This window comes from Salvelinus sp. IW2-2015, unplaced genomic scaffold (genome assembly GCF_002910315.2).
Source record: "Salvelinus sp. IW2-2015 unplaced genomic scaffold, ASM291031v2 Un_scaffold19, whole genome shotgun sequence".
In the NCBI taxonomy this organism is placed as follows: domain Eukaryota; kingdom Metazoa; phylum Chordata; class Actinopteri; order Salmoniformes; family Salmonidae; genus Salvelinus; species Salvelinus sp. IW2-2015.
The window spans coordinates 209,625-220,988 of NW_019942505.1; the positions used below are offsets into that span (position 1 = coordinate 209,625).

The 11,364-nt window shown below is 40.9% G+C and overlaps 1 non-coding gene and 1 pseudogene across 1 annotated transcript; one reads left to right on the forward strand and one right to left on the reverse strand.

Moving 5' to 3' along the window:
* Positions 1–4,207: 4,207 nt before the first annotated feature.
* Positions 4,208–11,364, reverse strand: part of LOC112067976 (rab11 family-interacting protein 4A-like) — a 68,010-nt pseudogene continuing 60,853 nt past the window's right edge.
* On the forward strand, positions 6,681–6,735 carry LOC112068040 (U7 small nuclear RNA). Its single transcript, XR_002893505.1, has one exon. It is a non-coding gene; the product is annotated as a U7 small nuclear RNA (small nuclear RNA).

An 11,364-nucleotide genomic window follows, 5' to 3' on the forward strand; every position in this document is an offset into this window, starting at 1 on the left:
GGTCCCTTCCTTGCACTACCAATTGTCTAGTAATGTGGATACATTGTTATTGACCTGGGAGTAATGGCAGTAAGTTACATACAGTATAGAGTCCAATATTTGAATCTAACTTGTCCTAGACCACTGGTCACCAACCTTTTCAGAGCTGAGATCACTTTGAGTCAATATGCAGGCCGAGATCTACTGCTCAGATATATTTTTTAAACATGACATAAAAAACATAAACCTATGCTACATTAACCTATGAGGTTTATGCAGTAGGCTATAGCCCAATACATTATCACAGCATATTGGCTATGCTTGAATTGCCCTGRCAATGGCATTACAATGTTGTTCTTCTCAGACAATTGTATTATGTTTCAAAACTTGAGGTATATGATCACACTGGTAATATTAGATCATTTGATGTATTACTTGTTATGAACAGCACCGCTGGGTGAGCATAAATTGAAATAATTCGCTTTTTAAAAATATATTTTACTGGACTGATGATGCCTGCATATTATCGTCTTCCAGCCGATGGCGAAACTCGAGACTCACTTCATTCTTTCTGCCTCATCCGCCAATTCATGTTGTTACTCGTATGACCAAAGAACGTTAAATATTACTCGATATGAAAAAAAGACAKGCCGCTAATAATAACAATGCAAGCTTATCGATACACTTTGTAGCGCGAGTGGATAGMGAGAAGCGCGTTTTGTGAGTACTGACGAAAGTGTGGAGTAATGAAAGCAGGAAAGACTTAGGTTGCTGGACCCTGTAGTAAAACAAAACACGAGTCGTTGCTAAAACATAACTTCAGCCAAAAGCACATCAATTGCTGGGTAAAATACATCGAGGAAAGAGCTGCCACAAAATCAGAGACAGAAAGCCGGTCACAGGTTAGAGCTAACTGAGCTAGAAATTACATTTTTATTTGCACTTTTAAATACAATACAGGTAATGTCAAGTCACCTATATATATATATATATATACACACACACACACACACACACTTTGTAGCGCGAGTGGATAGGGAGAAGCGCGTTTTGTGAGTACTGACGAAAGTGTATAAATATATATAACAACAATTCTGTTTTGTACGTTACATTTATTTGTCCAAAACAAAATTACATATGTAAATAGGTTTGCTGTTGCACTTTTGAATACAATTATTAAAAGTAATAAAAAAAAATCAATTGTAATGTCTTTCCCACTCTCTAGTGATGCGTTCTACATCAAGGTAACAACTGATGACAATTAAGAATGATAGGACAGCCATTTGTCTGGTTCTTCTTACTTTTTGAAGTTAGGAGCACCAGTGCTACAAATATGACGTAACTTCTGCTTTTGGACGTTAACAAGGCAACACCGCATTTTAAATCCTCCTCCACATTTACTGGATTAGATGTGCAGAAGTGAACCTCCCCAGACAGTATTTTATTTTTCTCGTCAGAACCAGAAAGAAACGCTGCTCAGGCTTCTCTATCGTCTCATGGAAGCTGCACGGTGATCTGAGTTCTGATTGGCCTGCTGTAGGCCAAATAATGTGCACTTGATTGGGGTCGCTGGGTAGGTGGAGTTTGTACCTTCAGACACATGAAATGGTTCAAAATGGGAATACGTCGACTTCCCGGCGCGCAGGGCACCTGAATTAAGTGCACCTACTACAAACAGCGTGAAACGAATTTAAAAAAAAAAACAGGAACGCAAGGCGATCGATTAGGAATTCCTTGGGATCGGGATCGACAGGTTGGTGACCACTGTCCTAAACGGTAGTCCTTGATGTACTATATAAACAGAGAAATGAGGAAACGCACAATAGTGGTGGGTTTGGCCATAGAAAGACCAATGTATATGCAAAAAATACCTCATCCCTACTGTAAAATAATGGTGGTGGATCTTTGATGTTATGGGACTATTTTGCTTTCACTGGTCCTGGGGATCTTGTACCAAATATCATGACATTTTAGCCAAAAACCTGGTTGCCTCTGCCAGGAGGCTGAAACTTGCCAGCAAATTGATCTCCCAGCAAGACAATAACCTCAAGCACACATCAAAATCCATGYTTAATTGACCACAGAATCATAATTTTGAATGGCCATCTCAGTCTCTGGACTTGAACCTCATTGAAAACCTGTGGTGTGAATTGAAGTCCATAAGCGCAGACAAAGGTTATAAAATATCTGGAAATATTCTGTATAGAGGAATGGTCTAAGTTCCCTCCCAATGTGCTCTCCAATCTCATAAAACATTTGAGAAAAATGCTCAGTTTCCTTATCCTCGAAAGGGGAGGTTGCTGGAGTATTAAACAGCGGATACAATCATTTTGACCCCTATCTCCCCCCCATTCTCTGAGCAATTGTATTAGTATAAAATAATATTTTCATACAATATAGCTCAGTATTTTTATATTAAACTGTATTTTTTGCTCATTTTTATCAAGTGGTCCAATAATTCCAGACCCCACTGTATCTCTCCCCCTCCTTACCATATGGAGCAAATCCATATGTCTCAAKGATTCCRATCTCCTCCTCCCAGTTTTCTTCCTCATATGGTGGCAGAGGTGGGGCTGGTGGCAATGGCGGCGTTTTTTGGGGGGACTTCTTCCTCAATTTCCACCTATACCTGAAAGGATAGGCCTGCTTGTACCTACGCCCTGGAGCAGGGTCCAGTATACCATTGCATGAATATGTCTGCTTCCTCTCTGGAATGGTTTTGGCACCAATGCACAAGCCCGGGGGGTTACTCGTTGTCTGGGGCATGGTCCACTGTCACAGGTCTCCCTCAAGAGTTTACTGTAGGCCTGCAGAGAAAAGCATGAACACAGAGAAATGTTGTCATATCAGCTAATAAGCAGTGCTTGACTTGGGCAGGAGCTCACCAGAGCRGAGTAGCTGCACCTCAAATGTTCTYCTGTTTGAGCTCCTGTACCTSTTATAGAATGTATGTTCAAAAGTATTGTGGAGCACCTAAATATAAACAGGGCAGGAACCCATTTCGGTCCAAGTCAAGCACTACTAATAACGTTTGACACTTTTGCAAAAGGAAATTTCCCATCAAACAGTGAGCAAGCCTATAGATAGCAACACATTTAAGTAGTAACGTTATATGCTGTGGAAGTTGTCACTGTAATGTAATCTCCCCCCCAAAAAATTGATTGATTGGCGTCGGCTGTTGAACATTTATTTACTTCGAATATGATKAAATTCAAATTTCAACAATAAAAACGAAAGATTCATTCATTTTTGGTTCACAGCATCATTCTACAAAATCCCAGCCGTTAGATAGAGAAAGCTTGCACTAWCGATATCACCTTGCTGCCACACATTTTGACGAGGCAAGTCCTCCTTCACTAATAATTAAACCGACAACATGGATTATAGCAATAGGCTACATTTGACAAAATACTGCATACGTTGCTAAATGAACAGTCTTCCGGTTGCTAATATATTGATTGTTCGATAGTTAGCGAACGTCGCTTGCTATCAATCAAACTCACTTTATTCCAGCATCAATTAACATATAAWTTTCCCCCTTTCATGTAAACTCAACAGCTCAATGTAACTACATAAACTTGGGTTTCAGAAAGGGCAATTCTAAAAAGAAAATCAAGGTAAGGTAAATTGCTAGCTAATTAACCAATTCCTCGTACTTACCTCCCGTGGGCTTCGAATGCAGTGTTAAACGTTCAAGCGCACAGTGGAGTCGCCTCTGTTCTGACATCCACGTGGGTTACTGCTTGGTTTATTATTTTGTACTGATTCGTTTTTTTTTTCTTCATTCCAACCCTATGTATTCTCTGTAGGACAACTTATTGAAACATGCATATAATACAAGTTTTAGTGCCCCATCCCACCATCATAATCTTGAATCAATTGACACAGTATGAATCACGGGTTTAATGTACGTGTTGAAGTACACTGATCTAGATCATTTCCATCTCTTTGAGAATTCTCTGGGTCCCACAAGTCATTTCTCAGGGCTGAGATTTAGGTCAGCATAGATAGAGGATCCACAACAGGCACACTGCAGATAGAGAGTTATGTCTATACAGGAAATCCSACATTAGGACCACATTTTATCAATTGTAGCAAACCTCTTTTACTGCATTTGGAGTGTTTGACTCAATGGCAAACATTATTATTCCAAAAACAGGACAGAGTATGCCTTTGATCATACTGTAAGAAGTTGACATTTTCATTTCTGAAATTAGCATTCATCAGGTTGTAATCATGCCAGGGAAAATCTCTTTATTTACAGCTTAAAGTTGTTTGTACATCACAATTGCAGATAAGACCTCATATCATAAGTAGTAGCCTACTTACAGCCACACACAGTACAGTGCTTCAATGTATGAGTAACAATGGTATGTGGTAGAGAATTAGGACGACAGAAACAAGGTAACAGAAAATAACAAGATATCACAAGTCCAAGCCATTATTATTGCCACAATGCCACACCTTGTGCACTTTAAAAATCCAACCTCTCACTATCTTGAAGAGTAGGASACTACATCTTTCATTGTGTTAGGAAGTATTTAGGAGCACACAAATGGGAAACGTTTGAGTTTATTTAAAATGTTGCAAGTGAAACTTTGTGACAGTGCTCAACAGGTGATTGGCTGTTGCACTGTCTGAAATGGGATGCCATTGGTCAACATCTCCTCAAACGATAGGAGGGCTTCTACATGAGGACGAGGTCAACGCTCAATTTGAAGACATTTCTCAATGTATCTCAATTTCATTTCAATTTGTGTGAAGTGAATCTTTCAAGGTTGTAGATGTAAACCTTGTAGTGCCAGGTTGGTATGGTATAGAGAAAAGTAATATTTCTCAGCAGTTTATTTAGTGTATAGGAAAACGGGAAACCATATCAACATACTTTGAAAGGATGCAGAAACCAAAGCGATCTGAAAAGCAATGGACACCGCATTCATAGATAGGTTACCGCAGAAACAGAAAAAAACWAAATATTCCCCCAATGCTCATCTGTTTTTAAATAAAAAACCTTGTGCTGTGCCTCCCGAGTGGCGCAGCGGTCTAAGGCACTGCATCGCAGTGCTTGAGGSATCACTACAGACCCTGGTTCCATCCCAGTCACCAGTTGTACAGTGTTTCCTGTAACACATTGGTGCGGTTGGCTTCCGGGTTAAGCGAGCTGTGTGTCAAGAAGCAGTGCGGCTTGGCAGGGTCGTTTTTTGGAGGACTGGCTGTCAACCTTCACCTTTCCCGAGTCCGTACGGGAGTTACAGCAATGGGACAAGACTGTAACTACCAATTGGATATRACGCAATTGGGGAGAAAAAAATACAAAATAAACTTGTGCTGTAACAGTTTTATKAACTAGAGTTGATTACCTGGCCATTTCCTGATAGAACTGTATAAAATAGTATTTTTGTGGTCTCATCTGTAAAAGTGTGGTGAGTGGCACAATACAAATCCTAACTAAAGTATCTCTGTACAACATGTACAAGTCATGAACATCGTTCAGACAATTTTTTTTAAAGCAACAGTAAAAAGATTAATTATTAAGTTGTCTAAACAACATAGCTATATTAAGAAAAAGAAAAATAGATAAGTGTTTTAAAGGCACGAATACCAGAAAAGGTGAAAACATGCAAAAATAAGAAAAAACAACATATTTTTGTGCAAGGAAGCAAAACATACGTTTAGAGCAATTTAATTTACAGCAGGTTATCCCCTTTGCCTATCAACGTCCTCTCGAATACAGTAGTACAGCAAAGGCCTACTGTATGACATTTGAAAACTGTCTCAACAAAATGTAGATTTGTACACAAAAACCCATTAGGTTTTAACAGAGAGAATGTTAGCTACGTGAGACATTGATGATATTTACAGTATACTAGCCAAAGGGCAAACACTACCCATATACTCTGTATAGACACCAGTATGATTGCTATTCCAGTCTTATTAGTACCAAACTCTAGTCTACAGTAAGTGAACTTCTGATGAATATACTGCAGTATACTACAGTATCTTATATAGATATGATAGGGATGATTCAATGAGCCACACTGACATGGCTTAACACCCAGAGGAAATTCATAAAACACATTGAGATGTGGAATAACATAGAGATAAATACTGTATCTATCTCTATGCAGAATGCATTAAGCATTCTGTACATTCACATCCATTGGGTTACATTCATGTGCTTGTACATTGTTATGCTGTTGACTTGACAGCCCTGTYTGCTGGCAGGGTTWGTCTCTTGTTCAGTGTGGATATAGGGAGAGGGGAGTGGCAGTGTCCGACACAGAAATATAAAGCATATAGGCTAGTGGGCTAATACCCACATTAAAAAATCCTACAGTATACTATAAAATACTAAAGTACCTACRATAGAATMCTATAGTAAACTGTAGTATACTATACTACACACTGTAGTATTCCTTGATCATGTGTACAGTAGTACTTACTATAGAATGTTATAGTATACTGTAGAAACTATAYTAAATACTATAGTATTAGCCACAAAAAATACTGTAGTAAATACTACAGTATCTTAACTGCATATACCCTGCCCATTCCCGTCCCCCATATCGCAATTTGTACCACCCATAAGTCAGAAAACTACATGKCAAGTATAGACCATGTAGTGTGTTCCCTACAGGTTATAGAAAAMAGCAGAAGCTCTGAACAATKTGTTTAGACCCCAGTCCTACCTACAGGTTATGGAAAATTTGCTCTTTTAGTATTTCTCCAGTAGGTTTCCTGAAGGAGAAAGCCTCCATTTCTATGTCAAAGATAATAAAACWAAAACAATGTAGTAAATACTACAGTAATGTCTGCAAAAACACTACAGTAAATACTACAATCCACAAAAACAATACAMTATTACTATAGTATATACTACAGTTTTCGATTGTTACAGTATTTATACTATAGTTAACTGTAAATACTACAGTATAATACAGTATACTACAGTAACTACTACAATAAATACTACAGTATAATACAGAATACTACAGTAAATACTACAATAAATACTACAGTATTCACTGCACCGTTTTTGCGGACTCCGTAAGTCAGATAAAAAGTCAACAAAACACTACAGTGAATACTATAGTATATATACCATAGTATACTATAGTATTTTTTTTATGTGGGTAGCTATAGCAGCTCTATGCAATGGGACATCCTTCATAGCAGATATCCCAGGTCTAACCAACTTATTTAGACAGACTTACAACAGAATGTCTGAGTAGAAAATAATGATGATTAAGAGGAATTGGCATCCGGAAATTCTCAACCAGCCAATTAACAACTCACTGTGTGAGTTAGAGATTTACTATATGGATTTATCATACAGTATTACTCTACACAGATCATACTGTACTGTCATCTCAGAGTTCCCTAGGAAGGCATTCTTCTCTTATCTTCCTCTGTACTGTACTGACCGATACACTTCACCTGTTCCTTCTTTGACTTCACTAAGCCATTCCATCCTCCTGAAAGCATTCCATCACACCAAGTTCTGCTGCCTCTCATTATCACTTCACATGACTGATATCTTCTTGAGTCAAKGCCAATATCTTTTGACATGGAGATGCTTGTACAATACTTTCTCTCGCCTCTCCCTCCTTTCATCTCTTTCTGTCACTCTTCTTACGCACAGAAACACGTGCTGCTTTACTTTCTTCATCAACATGCCTCTGCCCACATACCGGTCTTCAGCGATCAAACACAGATCAACTTTAAGGAAACAGTGGGCATAGGGTTGTCTGGAAGCTAAAGATCTCTGTTTGTCTATCTGCCAGTCTCTCTCTGTACCTATCRTCCCCTATGGCTACAACACACGCTGTTGKAGATSAATAGGTTTGTGTTCACATTGTTTCTACACACACCACTAGAGTACATATATCCAGTGTTCAACAARCAGTAATGCCCTACATATTCAAAGCACCTGCCCAGTATAATTATTTTTRCCAGTAATAATTCATCTCGATTGTGTTTAAGACTAAAGATGAYGCTGTGAGAAAAAAATAGAGAACATAGAAGAAAGTGCATGAAGGAGACATGAGGGAGATACCAACATCTGTTGATGAGTCACAGAATAGAACAGAAGTATGATGGTGAAGTACCAAAACTTTAGTAGTCAACACAGAAAATCCCCTATAGCTCCAGTCGCATATTCATTAGGCCACACCGTAGCAAAACGTTTAGCAACYGAACACAAAAACTAGTGTTTCTAATTGGACAAGTCCAGGTAGTACCTCCCAATTTGTCTGTTTTCTTCTGTTTTGTGCCCAATGAATACACCCAAGTTCACAGTTCCACTCCTGGGGCAGCAGGGGGCAATGATGTCCAGCTGTCCCAGGCCCCACCTTGGCTAGTCTTCTTTTCCCTTTCCCATTCCCGGTGGGGTTCTGTCGTGGTTTCTAGTTGGTCTTGATCTCCAAGATGGAGGGGTTGTGGTCCAGGATAGACAAAATAATCTTGTCCATGTACTGCCGCAAACGGAAGTTGATCTCCTCCTGCTCCTTGAGGGCCTCCATCAACTGTGGAACAAATATCAAATTGATGTTATGTTACCATCAGATATGGTGGTGCCATTATCTGGTTATACCAGCTAACCCCGATGTCATGCAGAATGAAACTCTTCAGGTCTTAGGCAAGGTTACTCATCAGACAAGCGTGGTCACCATACCATCAGAACGGTTACACCAGCAATACATTKTTTTATGARAGTAATGTAACCTACTGCACGCCTAAGAACCTGATCACATACATGCCTACTGTCTAAATWCRATGTGTACTATGACCTGAGTCAATGGGGTTACTCTTGCAGGGTTACTCCGAAATGACCAAATCATCAAATGATTAGCATTATGAATGAAAAACTCACGTCGTCTCGTGAGGCGTTGTCTATCTCGGCAGCCAGCGACTGGGCCTTGGTCTGGGTGGCAAACAGGTTCTTAGCCTCATACAGACTCAGACTGAGGATCTGACCATTCAGGTCGTCGTTCTGTTCCCTCAGTTTCAGGTTCTCCTGTTAGGTGGTGTGGGGAGTGAAGGAGGGAGGAAGGGACAAAGAGGGGAGGGTGGGAGTTTGGGAGAGAGAAGTGGGAGGGGGAAGTAGAGGGAGAGAGGAGGGAAGGAAAGAGAGAGAGAGAGCGATGAGTGTCATAGTTTGATTTGGCAGACTGAAGCGATGGGTTTAGAGGGGGCTCACAGCTTGATGAGATTCATCTCAATTRTCCAAGCGCCCCACTTCATCCACACTGTGTCAGTAGGCAAGGCCTGTTAGATTAGACTACTGAAGCCTCACACAAKTACACCCACGACAAACCATCTCTCGATTTCAACAGCAGCCGACACACTACATCTACAGTAACACCTACAGGACAGGACACGGGTTATTATGTTTATCACGGTGTTATGGCACAAACTGCGCCCTGTGTCGACAAGGGGTGAAGCTCTATAGGCGCTGTATGGTGGTGATATTAGCTGTGGTTAATGGGAGGGGTCAAAGGTTAAAGCTCACAAGAAACAACAGTGGGTTTGTTTACCGTCTGACCGTGACGGAGGCGTGCCCCAGCGGATACTACGAGGTGGCGGAGGTCAGAGGTCAGAGGAAAGTCCTGCGAGACAAACCGCTGGACACACAGAGGAGGAGCAAAGAGGAGCACAGGGAGACATGAGAGGGAAGAGACTCATTCATCCCTGTTTGGAATACTATCACATCAGCGAGCTGATCTGCATTCTCCTTTGAACCCTTTCTCAAATATGAAACAGTGCTATTATAAAAGAACAGATTTGAAATAGTAACCTATGAGTGTTTTAAATADGGAGTTTCAGATAAGCACCATTTGATCTAAAAGTGTTGAGAAAAGAGAAAAAGGGTATCACATATCTGCCTAACACCAATTAGAGATGTTTCTCTTCCAGCCTTGTAGTTTAAACTTTGAATCAAAGCCTGTGACTGCAGAAAATAGTCTGGGTACCAGTCTTTTTAGCTAACATTCCACCCCTTGCCACTCCTGTCATTTGCCAAATGTAACCGCTGAGCAGAGATGGCAACCAGGCTAGTGTGAGAGAGAGAGAAAAAAGAGAGAGAGAGAGAGAGAAAGACAGATCCAGATGAAAGCTGCAGGCAAGGCGAGGCACTGTGATTACTCTCCTAGCGTTACTGTCAGTTTGACAGTGTGTACTGACCGAAGGCAAGAAAGAGCCTACAGTAGAATATCAAATCTTTACACATGAAATACCGCAAACTGCATGTCTCGCATTGCATGTAGCGAGCCTCTGCCTTGTCTGAGAGGACATCTTAGAAACACTTTCATCTTGATCTCTTATCTCATGTTTTATACTAGGTCCGATGCTCGTAACAAGGATGGGGAACAATAACAATTAATTCACTGCCTTGACAGACAGATATCACTGTATTCACTACCTAGAAATGGCACACTATCTAAGAAGTCGAAAGGACAACACTTACAGTAGATAAGACGCACTGTAGATAGATATGACTAGTGTATGCCACTCTCGTTGATACTCCAGCATTAGACTATCACAGAAACACTGTTACTCGCACACCAGCAAATAGTGGTGGCATATACAACACATACAGTATACTTAGAGGTGGAATTGAGGGGGGACGTGTGTTAAAAAAAAAAAACACGTGAAAGATTGTTTTTGGCCCCACCTGTTAGTCCTTGCCCAATGAAATCTAGCAAATACCCCAAAAGAGGAAGTAACAATGCATTCATATAGAGTTAGCATTAGCCACTAGCTCTCAAGCCCACCTGTTTGAGTCTCTTGACCTCGTGCTCCAGCTCCATCTCTCTGGTCTTGGCGTTGAACTCCGTCAGCCCAGAGGAGGAGCTGCGGCCGCGGCCAGGCTTCTCTGTCTCCAGCTTGAACAGCTGCAGGTGCTCCAGCTCCCGACGAAGGTCCTCAATCAACTGCAGGAGAGGGACACAACCAGGGACGATATGTGGTAGCTGTCGTGAAGACTGTTTAGTATAAAGAGTACCTGGGATAGCCACGTAGACCAGTCTGATGCAGTGGGCAGACTGGTTTATGTGCAAACGTATTCTATACAAACATTCAGCTACTAGAGTTCAGAGGAGTGGGAGAGGCATCATGAGCTTTCGTTTCACACTACAGTTAAAAGGGTGTATAAGTGTGTGTACACGCAAGTATAAGTGTGTGTGTGTGGCGCGTGTGTCCTGTGTGTGTGTATCCCTCCTCCCACCTCCTGCATGCCTCCCTCTCCTTCTGGAACTCGTGTCTGTTCTGCCTCAGCTTGTCCATCATCTTCCTGTAGAGGTCCATCTCATCCTTCAGCCTCAGACTGGTGTCCTCCAGCTTGTATGTCATACTCGCTTCTCCTGACAACACACACATATAGCACAT